Source organism: Argopecten irradians, unplaced genomic scaffold (assembly GCF_041381155.1).
Source record: "Argopecten irradians isolate NY unplaced genomic scaffold, Ai_NY scaffold_1056, whole genome shotgun sequence".
Taxonomy (NCBI): Eukaryota; Metazoa; Mollusca; class Bivalvia; order Pectinida; family Pectinidae; genus Argopecten; species Argopecten irradians.
This window is the reverse complement of record NW_027188523.1, coordinates 1-11,509: the sequence shown is the minus strand read 5'-3', so window position 1 is coordinate 11,509 and position 11,509 is coordinate 1. Positions and strand designations below refer to the sequence as shown.

Sequence of the window (11,509 nt, the reverse complement as noted above, 5' to 3'; positions counted from 1 at the left end):
GCATATGATAACAATCTATATACAATACAATGGAAAATCACAAGTGAAATGAAACGCATACATTACTGTTTCATATGCTATATATAGTACATTCCTTAAACCAAATAATAGGAATTGTTATGATAAATATAACCTATATCAAGTACAAATATTTTCATGTTGTTCTTTGAGTACCGTTCTCTATGCTATAAGCATCCTTGATACTCCAGGGGTTCCGATCACTTATGATCTCTTCACCCCTGGAGTATCAAGGATGCTTATAGCATAGAGTACGGTACTCAAAGAACAACATGAAAATATTTGTACTTAATATAGGTTACATTTATCATAACAATTCCTATTATTTGGTTTAAGGAATGTACTATATATAGCATATGAAACAGTAATGTATGTGTTTTATTTCACTTGTGATTTTCCATTGTATTGTATATAGATTGTTATCAACTGTGGTACCTATCTACTAATGGCCCAAGGTTAAACTGTGGTGTCTATCTACTAATGGCCCAAGGTCAAAATGTGATGTCTATCTAATGATGGCCCAAGGTCAAACTATGGTGTCTATCTACTAATGGTACCGTACTCTATGCTATAAGCATCCTTGATACTCCAGGGGTTCCGATCACTTATGATCTCTTCACCCCTGGACTATCTCATATTAAAACTGGAGACAACAGAACAGAACAGGTAATTTAGTCATTTGATGTACATCAAAAGAGCCGTATAACAGTACACTGTGTTTGACTGTGTGGCTTTCAAGTTGGGAGTCGCTCTCTTCAAAGGAAATTTTTGCTGGCCTGTGATTGGTTCAGGTTTTTTCCTCAGAGCTGCCTTCAGTTTAACTATGAGATAGTCCAGGGGTGTATAGATTATAAGTGATCTGAAACCCTGGAGTACCGAGGGTGCCTGTAAGCGCCCCAATACTTGCCTCAAATTGAAATCTTTAACAAATACTGAAATAATAAATATTATACAGTGTAGTTTAAATTTTTCCCAGCAAATCATATGTGTATTTAAAAAATTTTCACAGGAATTTGTTACGAAGAATTAGTTACCAAAGTACAGCATTGAAAAACTGCAAATAAACAACAAGTTTGCTGTATTTGAAGCTGTGTAGTTTTTATCGCCATGGAGAGTGTATACGATGTCGTGATTATCGGAGGAGGTATAGTGGGCTGTTCCCAGGTGTTCACACTAACGAGGCTGGGATACGGGTGCCTACTTTTGGAGAAGGAAGCTCATCTTGTGTCCATGGCGAGCTCAGGAAACAGGTAAAACTATAGGCTTATTTATATGTAATTTCCCATGTACAATATTTTTATTTACAACATTTGTCATAATGGGAGAGAGACAATTTTACAATTACATTAATCAACACCAACAAAATATATAAAATATCTGTACAATTATTTACAACTAAAAGCAATTAAATTGTTTACCTTTGTAAATCCGAAACATTATGTATAATATATTTTCATTTCAGAAACATTTTATTAACAATACAATTATACATAAATACAGAGTATATGTATACATTATATTGTCAAAAGAATAAGACAGCAGGCATATTCTTCTTCTGTTACTTTCGGTTAGGCTTGAAAGAAATATGGTATGTTTCACTCTATTACAAAAACATGGCATTACGTGTTTGGTATCGAACTCAGGAAAAAGGGATTTATGTTCATCGTGTAATTAAATGGACTATGCATTATAATTAAAAGGATAATTTCTACTCAAAAAAAACTCAAGCAAATGAAAATTAATAGAGTGAATGCAAAACACATTTCCAACAAGCCTTAAATGAAGAAATATATGTTTTCAACAGTTTTTTTATATAGAACTACTCATTCACGCTCATTCATTCCTTTCCATTCATACTAGAATGATATATAAATTTATTATACTATAATAATGACTTAATTGCTAATGTATAATGTATAATATTTATGTACATTGTACATGTACTGTCACAATCCGACTCTATTTTATTATATGCATAGTTAAGTTTGCATTAGGTACGATGACTATGTATGTGCATTAACGCTATAGGCGGCTGAGTCAGTTTGTGTCTCAGCATAGTTGACCTTTATTCAGAATTTCTTATCCTTATTGTAGGGGCTGTGGTGGCCCTGTGGTTTAGATGTCCCGAAATATTACCACAAGCTCCCTAACTCTGGGGCCCAAGTTTGAATCCCATGTGGGGCAGTTGCCAGGTACTGACTGCTGGCCGGTGGTTTTTCTCCAGGTTCTCTGGTTTTCTTCCACCATCAAACCTAGCTGGCACGTCCTTACATGGCCCTGGCTGTTAATGGGACATAAAACTAAACAAACCATACCATTTTTTGACAGTGGGATGCTACATACCGGTTTTGACGCTCCATTAGGCAGTATAGAACTAGCCTGTATACTCAGATGTCAACAACAGGTCCTACCCGTCATCGAGTCTCTAGGACTGCCGTACTCCAAGATTGGTGCCACCATGGTGGCATGGAATGACCAACAGGTATGTATGTAGGTCTTTATCAATTTTAGTTTGGTTTAATATCCCATCATTAGTTTAGGAGGAGTAGTCTATCGTCAATTTAAGTTTTGTTTAAGATGTCACCAGTAGTTTAGGAGGAGTTGTTATATAAATCTTTCATCAATTTTAGTTTGGTTTAATATCCCATCATAAGGTTAGGAGGAGTAGTCAATCATCAATTTTAGTTTGGTTTAATATCCAAGCAGTAGTTTAGGAGGAGTAGTTATATATATATACATGTATATATATAATGTTTCATCAATTTCAGTTTGGGGATAAGATCCCATCCTTACCAAAACAATTTCCCCTTATTCAACTTTTATCAATACATCATTACATAAGTGTAAGTTTAGGTCATCCTCTATGACAAACAAGATGTTAAATATACAAACATAATACTACATTAAAAGCTACTAACAAGAGTAAGTGAATCTATGACTTGTAATTCAAGACTGAAACAGATTTTTGCATATATATATTGCAACTGCCATTTCCAGGTTACTTTTCATTTTATTAAGCATGTATACTTTGCTTCAGGTTCAACCAGCGATGTTGTTTTACATTGATTTCCTCATAAGATTTTAATTCCAAACATTTTTATTAACTATTGATTATTAACAGGATTGGTTTAATTTATAATTCTAGAAGGAAAAGCTCCCACAAGTGATACAGAAGGCCAAGAATGCTAACATGGACGATGTGCTGGAGTTGTCTGTCTCACAGCTCTACCAGAGAGAGCCACATGTAGCACACCGAGCCACTGGCGCCCTCTGGATTCCCAGAGAAGCCGTTATAGACCCCTGGCTGACTCCAATTAGTTTTGCACACCATGCAAAATCATTAGGCGCTAAGGTAGACTTTGACAAAGAAATTGTACAATTTAGGCCTTTCTACAAAATACAGTAAATCCCTAAGCTTGTTAGCACGAAGTTGATAGGACCATGCTAAACTTCAAGCTATCAAGTTGAGATAATTCTATATTGAAATCATTGCAATACCTTGAATTGGGCAGGAAGTCAATCTGATTAAAATACAGATCACCATTATACACTATGTAGTGTATAATGGTTACGTAGTGTATAATGGTGATCTGTATTTTAATCAGATTGGCAGGAAGCATGAGTTAATTCATCCTTGATATTCCAGGGGCTCTGATCACTTACAATCTCTACACCCCTGGACTATCTCATAGTAAAATTGAAGGCAGCTCAGTGGAAAACATTTGACCAATCACAGGCCAGCAAAGATTTCCTTTAAAGATTACAGAGAAAGCAATGCCTGACATCAAAGCCACACAGTGTACCGTTATGCTGCTCTTTTGATACTTCAAAGGACTCAATTACCTGAACTGTTGCCTCCAGTTTTACTTTGAAATAGTCCAGGAGTGTAGAAATTGTAAGTGATTGGAAACACTGGAGTATCGAGGATGCACTTAAATGAGTTAAGATTTAGCTTTAGATATCTCATCAAACAATTTGTGTATCTTGCCAAAACACAATTTTTATAGACAATTTGTACCTTGGCAAAGTATACTATTGTTTGAAAATGGTAATTTCTAAAATCAGGGGATCAAAATAAACTTTTATGGACAATTTGTACCTTGGCAAAGTATACTATTTTTTTAAAATGGTTTATTCTGAAATCAGGGATCAAAATACGCTTTTTATGGACAATTTGTACCTTGGCATAGTACACTATTATTTGAAAATAGTTATTTCTAAAATCAGGGGATCAAAATAAACTATATACCACATTTTATGAGGCATTTTGAATGCATAAAATCAAAATACATTTCTAGGAAATTCATCTATTCAGTGTCTTAGATTCATTAAGATAATTTAAATATTGTTTTCCCACTTACCAGTATAAAAGAAGTGTGTCAGTAAGGCTTCACTCTGCTGACAGAGCGTGTCTGTATGACTTGGTCGATAGGGCCGTTAGTTAATCTGGGTTTGATTCCTGGTTGAGGTGGGACAATATCCTGTTCTACACCAGATAGATATGTTTTGACTATGCCAATATTGATGGCTTGTCTCTCACCATTCCGAGTGGGACATTGTAGGTGTTGACCAGTACCATGGTGCAGGGCTGTGAAAGGGACTCCAGGGGATCTGGAGAGTCTCCACCAATCGGGGTCTATTCCGGGGTCGTGTGGTCATCAATAGTGCTGGACTTTATGGGGATGTGGTAGACAAATTGGCCGGAGTACAGAAATTTAGGTCAGTTGCACACTAGGGGACTTCATTCAATGGTACAAACATTAAGAAGTTGGTTTACAATACAGTAAACATACATATTTTTGGCGTTTTCTAACCAGACATTTTGCTCTAAAATTGAATTTTCTGTATGATGTTGGTATAATGTAATAATACCATAAATGTACGAATCACGCTTAATTGTTCAATATCAATTTTGCCCAAAAAAATCCAATATCTTTGTGCCCAAATTAGCATGATTACAATATTTAGGACTAGAAAATGTGGGTGATAATTGCAAAGTTACTAGCTGGTGTTTTTTTGCCTGTCAGAAATTACTCATCATCGAAAATCTCACAATGCTAAAAGGACTTAAAACTCTAAGAGATTAAATTGTTAGAAAACTACTAAAAAACCCCTGCTCTATTGCTTGTCTTCAACGATTAGAGAGTCTAAAAAATTGCATGAAGATTCCAAATCCATTTCTAAATTTGGAGCTTACAAATCACAATTTAAACTTTAATCAAAAGAGCTGTATATTACATTGTACAGGATAATGCCAAGATTAGGTCAGTATCTAGTGTTCTACGGGGTCTGAGACTAAGTCCCTCATCAACAGCAGCATCCTTCCAATCCCCACGGACAAGACCAAGGGAGTCATCGTCTTCAAGTCAGGTATGTGAAGACTAGCATTCACCAATTTTCTAAACTGATTACTCTGAAGAGTCAACACAGGATTTCAGATATCTGCTGGTATCGTCACATGTTCACCTTCTTAACAATGTCAAATGAAAGTGTAGAGCTCTTACTGTAAATCTTGGAACAATTTACAATTTTTTTTTTCTTGTGCCTTTTTTTTGACATTTAATGATGTGTATATGTACTTGGAACAAAATTGTGTCAAGAGTTACAGGTGAAATAATTAGTATATTCTCCATTGGCTGAATTCTTAGGATTATACTCAGACATACCTCGAATGACCAAGAACATTGTTAATTAAGTCAAGGACGTATATGAGAAGGATAAGTCACACTGGGTTGAGGGGGATGTCCAAGGCAGGCGCTTTTGTGTTTGTGCACTGACCGTGACGTTGGGCGACGACTGATTTTCTTTTGATATCCGCCGGTGCAGCTTTTTGATGTAGCTTGCGGTGCGAGGGGTTACCGTCTTACTTTCTGAAGTGGGCCGTCATTTCATGAGCTGACGTATTTTTTAACGAAAATTTAAGACATATCCTCTAAATCTTATCTCTAAATCTTCCGTCCTTAAAAACAAGTGATAAACGTTGTGAAATTTAATAAACTTTACATTGGTGTTTTGTTTGATTCGATAAGACAAGTATTTGTAGAGAAAAGGGGTTTTTTATTCCAGGTTCATCGGCGTCTCGCGTGGTGTTTAGTAATGTAAAGAGGCAGTCACGAGTCCTTCTCACTTATAAATCCTTGGTTAAGTGAATTGGGAAATGAGACTAATCATGATTCTTTCTGCTTTAATTTTAGAAGCCTGGCATAATATCTAGATGTACATCAGAGATTTAGAGACATTCTGACAACTTTGCCAAAGCATGTGTAGTATAGATTCAATCTGTAACATCAAATGTGTGTTATTTCAGTTTATGACAATGTCATCATTGGTCCTACACAAGAAGAGACTGAGAGACGTACAAATCCAGCCGGCCCTCTCTCCTCGCGTAATAATGAGATCACTGTTAGACCATGGCCGGGGGTGTCTGTCCCTTCCCTCGAGTCACACCTGTTGTAAACACCTACTCTGGTGTACGTCCTGCTACGGAGACTAAAGACTACCATGTGGTTCCCCACACAGACAGGTATCTGATTAAATTTATAATCTTGAAATCGAAGTCCTGATAAATAACTTAATTATCATGGTTTTAATAGATGTATGAGACAAGAATTCCACGAAAGGAGGATGTGTCACCTGCACAACATCACGAAAAAATAGTTGAAAATATTGTTAATAGATTTTGGACCATTATCGAACTCATCCGAGGTCTCATTGATATAAAACAATACATTTGGTTGAATATCAGACAATAAATATTTTCAAAAGTTATCGAAGAAAATAAACTCCTGTCAAGACATTTCCATTCCCTAATTTTTGTATCATTATCGTCTTTTAAAATACAGTTTGTTTGCTCCTTAATTTTATGCATCTACAATTGTTTATCGAAATAAAAAATCTTCTGAGCTTATGTTATACATTTATCATATTCGACACTAAATAATATCTAATGGTTCTGTATTTGTAGCAAGCTAAACCATAATAGCATGCTGAATTTAGATCTGATCATGATAATTCCATCATTCCCTTTTGTCACCACAGGAACTGGTTAACCCTTGGAGGTATTCGCTCCACCGGACTATCCTCCTGTCTCGGAGTGGCAGACATGGTGGCTGACATCATGAAGGACAAATTTTGTCTGGAACCTTCAAACAGTGCCAACATGTATCTTCCCAGACTAGATATCAGTTTTACAAACCACCGTACAGCAAGGCTTGGATCAGAGGAGTATACTGTCACACATCCGATCACATATACAGGCAAGTGTAACAGCAAAGTATGGTCAAATTTGTGAAGGAGACAAAGCTAAATGTGAAGCTCTACAAGGATTCCAATGCCAAGACATAATGGACATTGTTCTAAATTGTTGTATTTATTATTATCACTACGTTTGATAAGAGGATCCGACATCCCATTAGGGGTCACGTCCCGATGACCTTTAGAAATGGCCAATCTAATTGGCACTGCCAGAATCTTGACTGGGGACGAAATAGTTAGAAAAAGGCTGTCCGAATTATTTTCTGGTCCGTAGTCATCTCGCCAAAACAGCGCCCCCCCCCCACCCAACACCCCCCCCCCCCCCCCCCCACTCCAACAAAGCTAAATGAATATGTATACTGGGACAAAATGGCATGTAGCAATGTGTAGAAAATGTATTTGAACTTGAACATGACCCATGGGATGTTGTCAGATCCTCTATTGAACGGAGAGTGGATGGTTAAAAGGATCTGTATTTTAATCAGATTGCATTTTGTATAGGATTGAAGAACATGGCATGATGCACATACAATATATATATATATTATTATAATGTACATACAAAAGTTTCTATTAATCCAATTTTGTATGGTATATGCATCATTGAGTCAATGTCTGTTTAAGGATTAACATATACCTAGACAATTTCATAATACTGTAAAAAACTTGTTATAAAATCCAGAACTTCCTGGACATCGTTTTTGCCCAAATTTTTTATGCGAAAATTATACTGGTAGAAGTATTTTTTCAGCATTAATTTCCAGCCCCAAAAAGTACCTGATGCAGATTTTATACAAGTTTTTTCGGTAAACATAAATTTCTTTGGATTTTTTTTTCCTTAACCTTTAGCCATCTTATATAGCTAAAAATTTGCTATTCAAAAAATGTTCATAATATATTATTGTAATTTCCTTTTTGAAATCATTTTACATGAAAATATCATCACATGTGATCAATGATGTATAAAATTAAAATAAATATTCAACAATATTAGAATATTTAATATGTTTGTTTTGTTTATTTCATGATCTGACATGATATCAAAGTCCTAATAATGACGTCTGACAATGTTTTATATGAATAATACAACAGTTAACACCACTTAAGAAATGATGAAAAACTTCTCCCTAGCCCTTAAGAATACTCTCTACTATAAGTTGAATGTTGTGCTTTCCTCTACACATACGGGGAAATTTTACCACCCTGATAAAAAGCTGCCATCAGACGCGAGAACCACCCTTTTGTATATATCTAATCAAGGATTATGCTTCCATTAAAGAACACCATACCAGAAAAAGTAAAAGATTTAAAGGCGATCGTTTCATCTTCTAAGTCACTAAACCAGAACCACAATATTCAGAGATGTTACCAATAATTCTATATGACATTTAAATGGAGTTGAATCACAATTCCTGGCATGGGAAAAATGTGTGCTGAAGAACTTCATTCTTCTATCGTCCATTTTTACATACAAATCCAACACTCGTAACCCTCAAACATTCAAGCATCTTTCCTACATATTGGCAACTGCTATTGCTGCACTCAAATCCACCAGAACTTCCAAGACAGCTTTGGCGTGTGCTGTTGAAACAGTTGTAATTCCTCTAAACCCTGAAATGTTGTCCTTCTTCGGACGAATTCATGGTTTAGGGGATATTGGACTGTTTGGACTAACAATCGTCGTCCCAGGTTTGTTCTATGTTTCATTACCACACAGTTAATTCACTAGATTTTAAAATGTTACCACATGTCTTTTAGATCCACCGCCCCTTCTCGATTGTCTCTGCGATTTCTGTAAAAAAAGGGGAAAAACGAAAAGTTTTGTATGAAAATCTCCTAATTCCTGCTTCGATACAACTTTTACAGGGACAGGGTCAGTCTTACATCATATTTAATCTGATTTATAGTAGAACTAAAAGCCTCCTTTATATGTAGATGTGTAAAAGAATTAGGCTATGATCTACCCTGGGGTCACAAAAGGTTATATTATTAGTTTTTAATTTTTCTGAAGAAACATATAATGAAAAAACCGTTCGTGAATCCAAATAAATGCTCTAAAACATGAAAATTTGCACATTAATTTAAAATCCAATTGTGTCATTTACAATTACATTTCAGCTCAGAATTTCTGTAAATTTGCATTCAAATTATTACTAAGGCATGCAGTTTTTTGTCGACGACATTCGAGGGTTGTATTGAGATGGGTAGCCAGCTAGACCATGAAATTACAAGACAATGGTGACATGAGCGTATTGCACGGGAGAACCATGCCAGTATTACTCCAGGTAGGTGTGCTGTGATTATTTTAAAATGTCTTCACATAAATTACTTTGTTGTCATATTATATATATATATAAACGAGTTCATTCGCTTTGTCTAATGTATTGACTTTCACTGCACATAATTTCTAAAACAAGGTAACTTGGAGCAAAATAATTAGTTAATTAATATTTCCATGGGAATGTAAATTTAAATTTCTTCATACCAATTGAAAATGTCCCTTTTTACACTTCCGGTGCAAACATTATCATGGATTCAACGAAGTTGCCCAATTTGCAGAAATTTAATTTTAAAATAACATTGTAAAAAATGTTATAGCAGCAAGAATACAAACTTCCCTAGCCAAAGGTATTCAGTCCAATGCTCTTACTGACTGAATACCCTTGTCTAAGCGTAGAGTTGAAGAGAAGAGGATAAATAGAAGTCCTGAGCATCTAAAACCGACACATATTTAATCAATGTAAAGATCTCAGCACCATACAGAACATCATTTGCTACATTGGATATACACACTTGGTCTTTGTCGTGGCCCTCTCACAAATCCCAAATCCACATTGATTTTCTGTACCAAGAAATGTCGATTCCATTCAGGGCATCCTATGGCCCCTTGGCTTTCCTTAAAAAAAGGTTCATAACTTATATCAGCGCATAACCTTAAAATTAAGTTGATTCATATCAGTTTTACAGGCATATATAAGTATGAATTCTCTAGTTAGTACAATATTAATTAGAACAGGATATGGCTTCGTGACCACATTCTTGCGAAAGTAAAATATCCACCGCCAGTCACATGTGAAATTTGGAATTATTACTACAATTTTTCAGATCAATCTTTTGTTTGGAACTCCTGCACAATAAGCGTCTTCTATCTTCAGGATTAAACAGAAATGTGTGTTGAAATCAGACAAGTACACAAGTGATGGTGCAGAATAGGTATTTTGCAAAAATCCTTCACCCATTTATGCATTTATTCATGAAAAATTTTCTTACCGTAACTGGAAGTATTGTTTGAAATCACAATAACCATACGACATTATTCATGGATTTAGATTTTTTTTTTCGAACAATAATTGTTAACCAATTAGACAAATGGCCATATAAACTTAAATAAAAATATTTTACTACATATTCATTGCCTTTTGCAATTTTTGTTTTCTTAATAATCATCTACAAACTGGATTCTTCTGCCCTCCCATCTAAACAGATATCCTCAACTTATTGCAATTTGATATTCCATGCGTTACTGTCATTAATCTAAAGTTATATAACGGGTGACCTGTGATAGTAAAACTCCAGCTGGAGTATTGAGGAATGAGTTTTGACTGGCAATGATAGATAAAATATAGTCATGTTTCAATGCTTTTACAGCCCTATTAGTGACATGAATTTGATAGTAAACTCAACCATTTTAAACCTGATCAAAAGAATGAGCGATAAAACATAATTATATAAGTGACACTACAACAAAAACCAAACGAAAATCAGTACAGCCTTAATTCTGGTCTACATGGAATATCATCTGTTTCATCCTTATCAAAGACTTCATGTTTTTGTAATTTACCTTTAGAAATCCTGTGCGTCTGTCAAGGTTGATGTGCAGATTTTTTATCTGACCATAGTCGGCAAATTTATCATGGAGATCGTCTTCTTGTGCTTCTTCGTGAACACCAGTTACAAACAAGATCCATCCTTCAACAGCTGTCAATGGAAAATTTTCCATTACAGTTTGTGTCAGTACATTCAATACTAGTCTAAAACTCATCCAGTTATTCATTTGTGTACAATATTTATTATTATTAAAACATAAACGGTGTAGAAATACAAGTATGAAGAAGGATGGAGCATCAACGCCAAAGATTCCTTGAATTTGTGTGTATTAATTAGTTTACATGTTTTGGATGGCTAGGCCAACTGTCATCTGATGTAAACTAATAAATGCCCACAAATTTACGGAATG

General features: G+C 35.2%; 1 pseudogene; it reads left to right on the top strand.

Moving 5' to 3' along the window:
• The first annotated feature begins 312 nt into the window (after positions 1-312).
• LOC138313913 (glycerol 3-phosphate dehydrogenase-like) lies at positions 313-7,537 on the top strand (annotated as a pseudogene).
• The last annotated feature ends 3,972 nt before the right edge of the window (positions 7,538-11,509 follow it).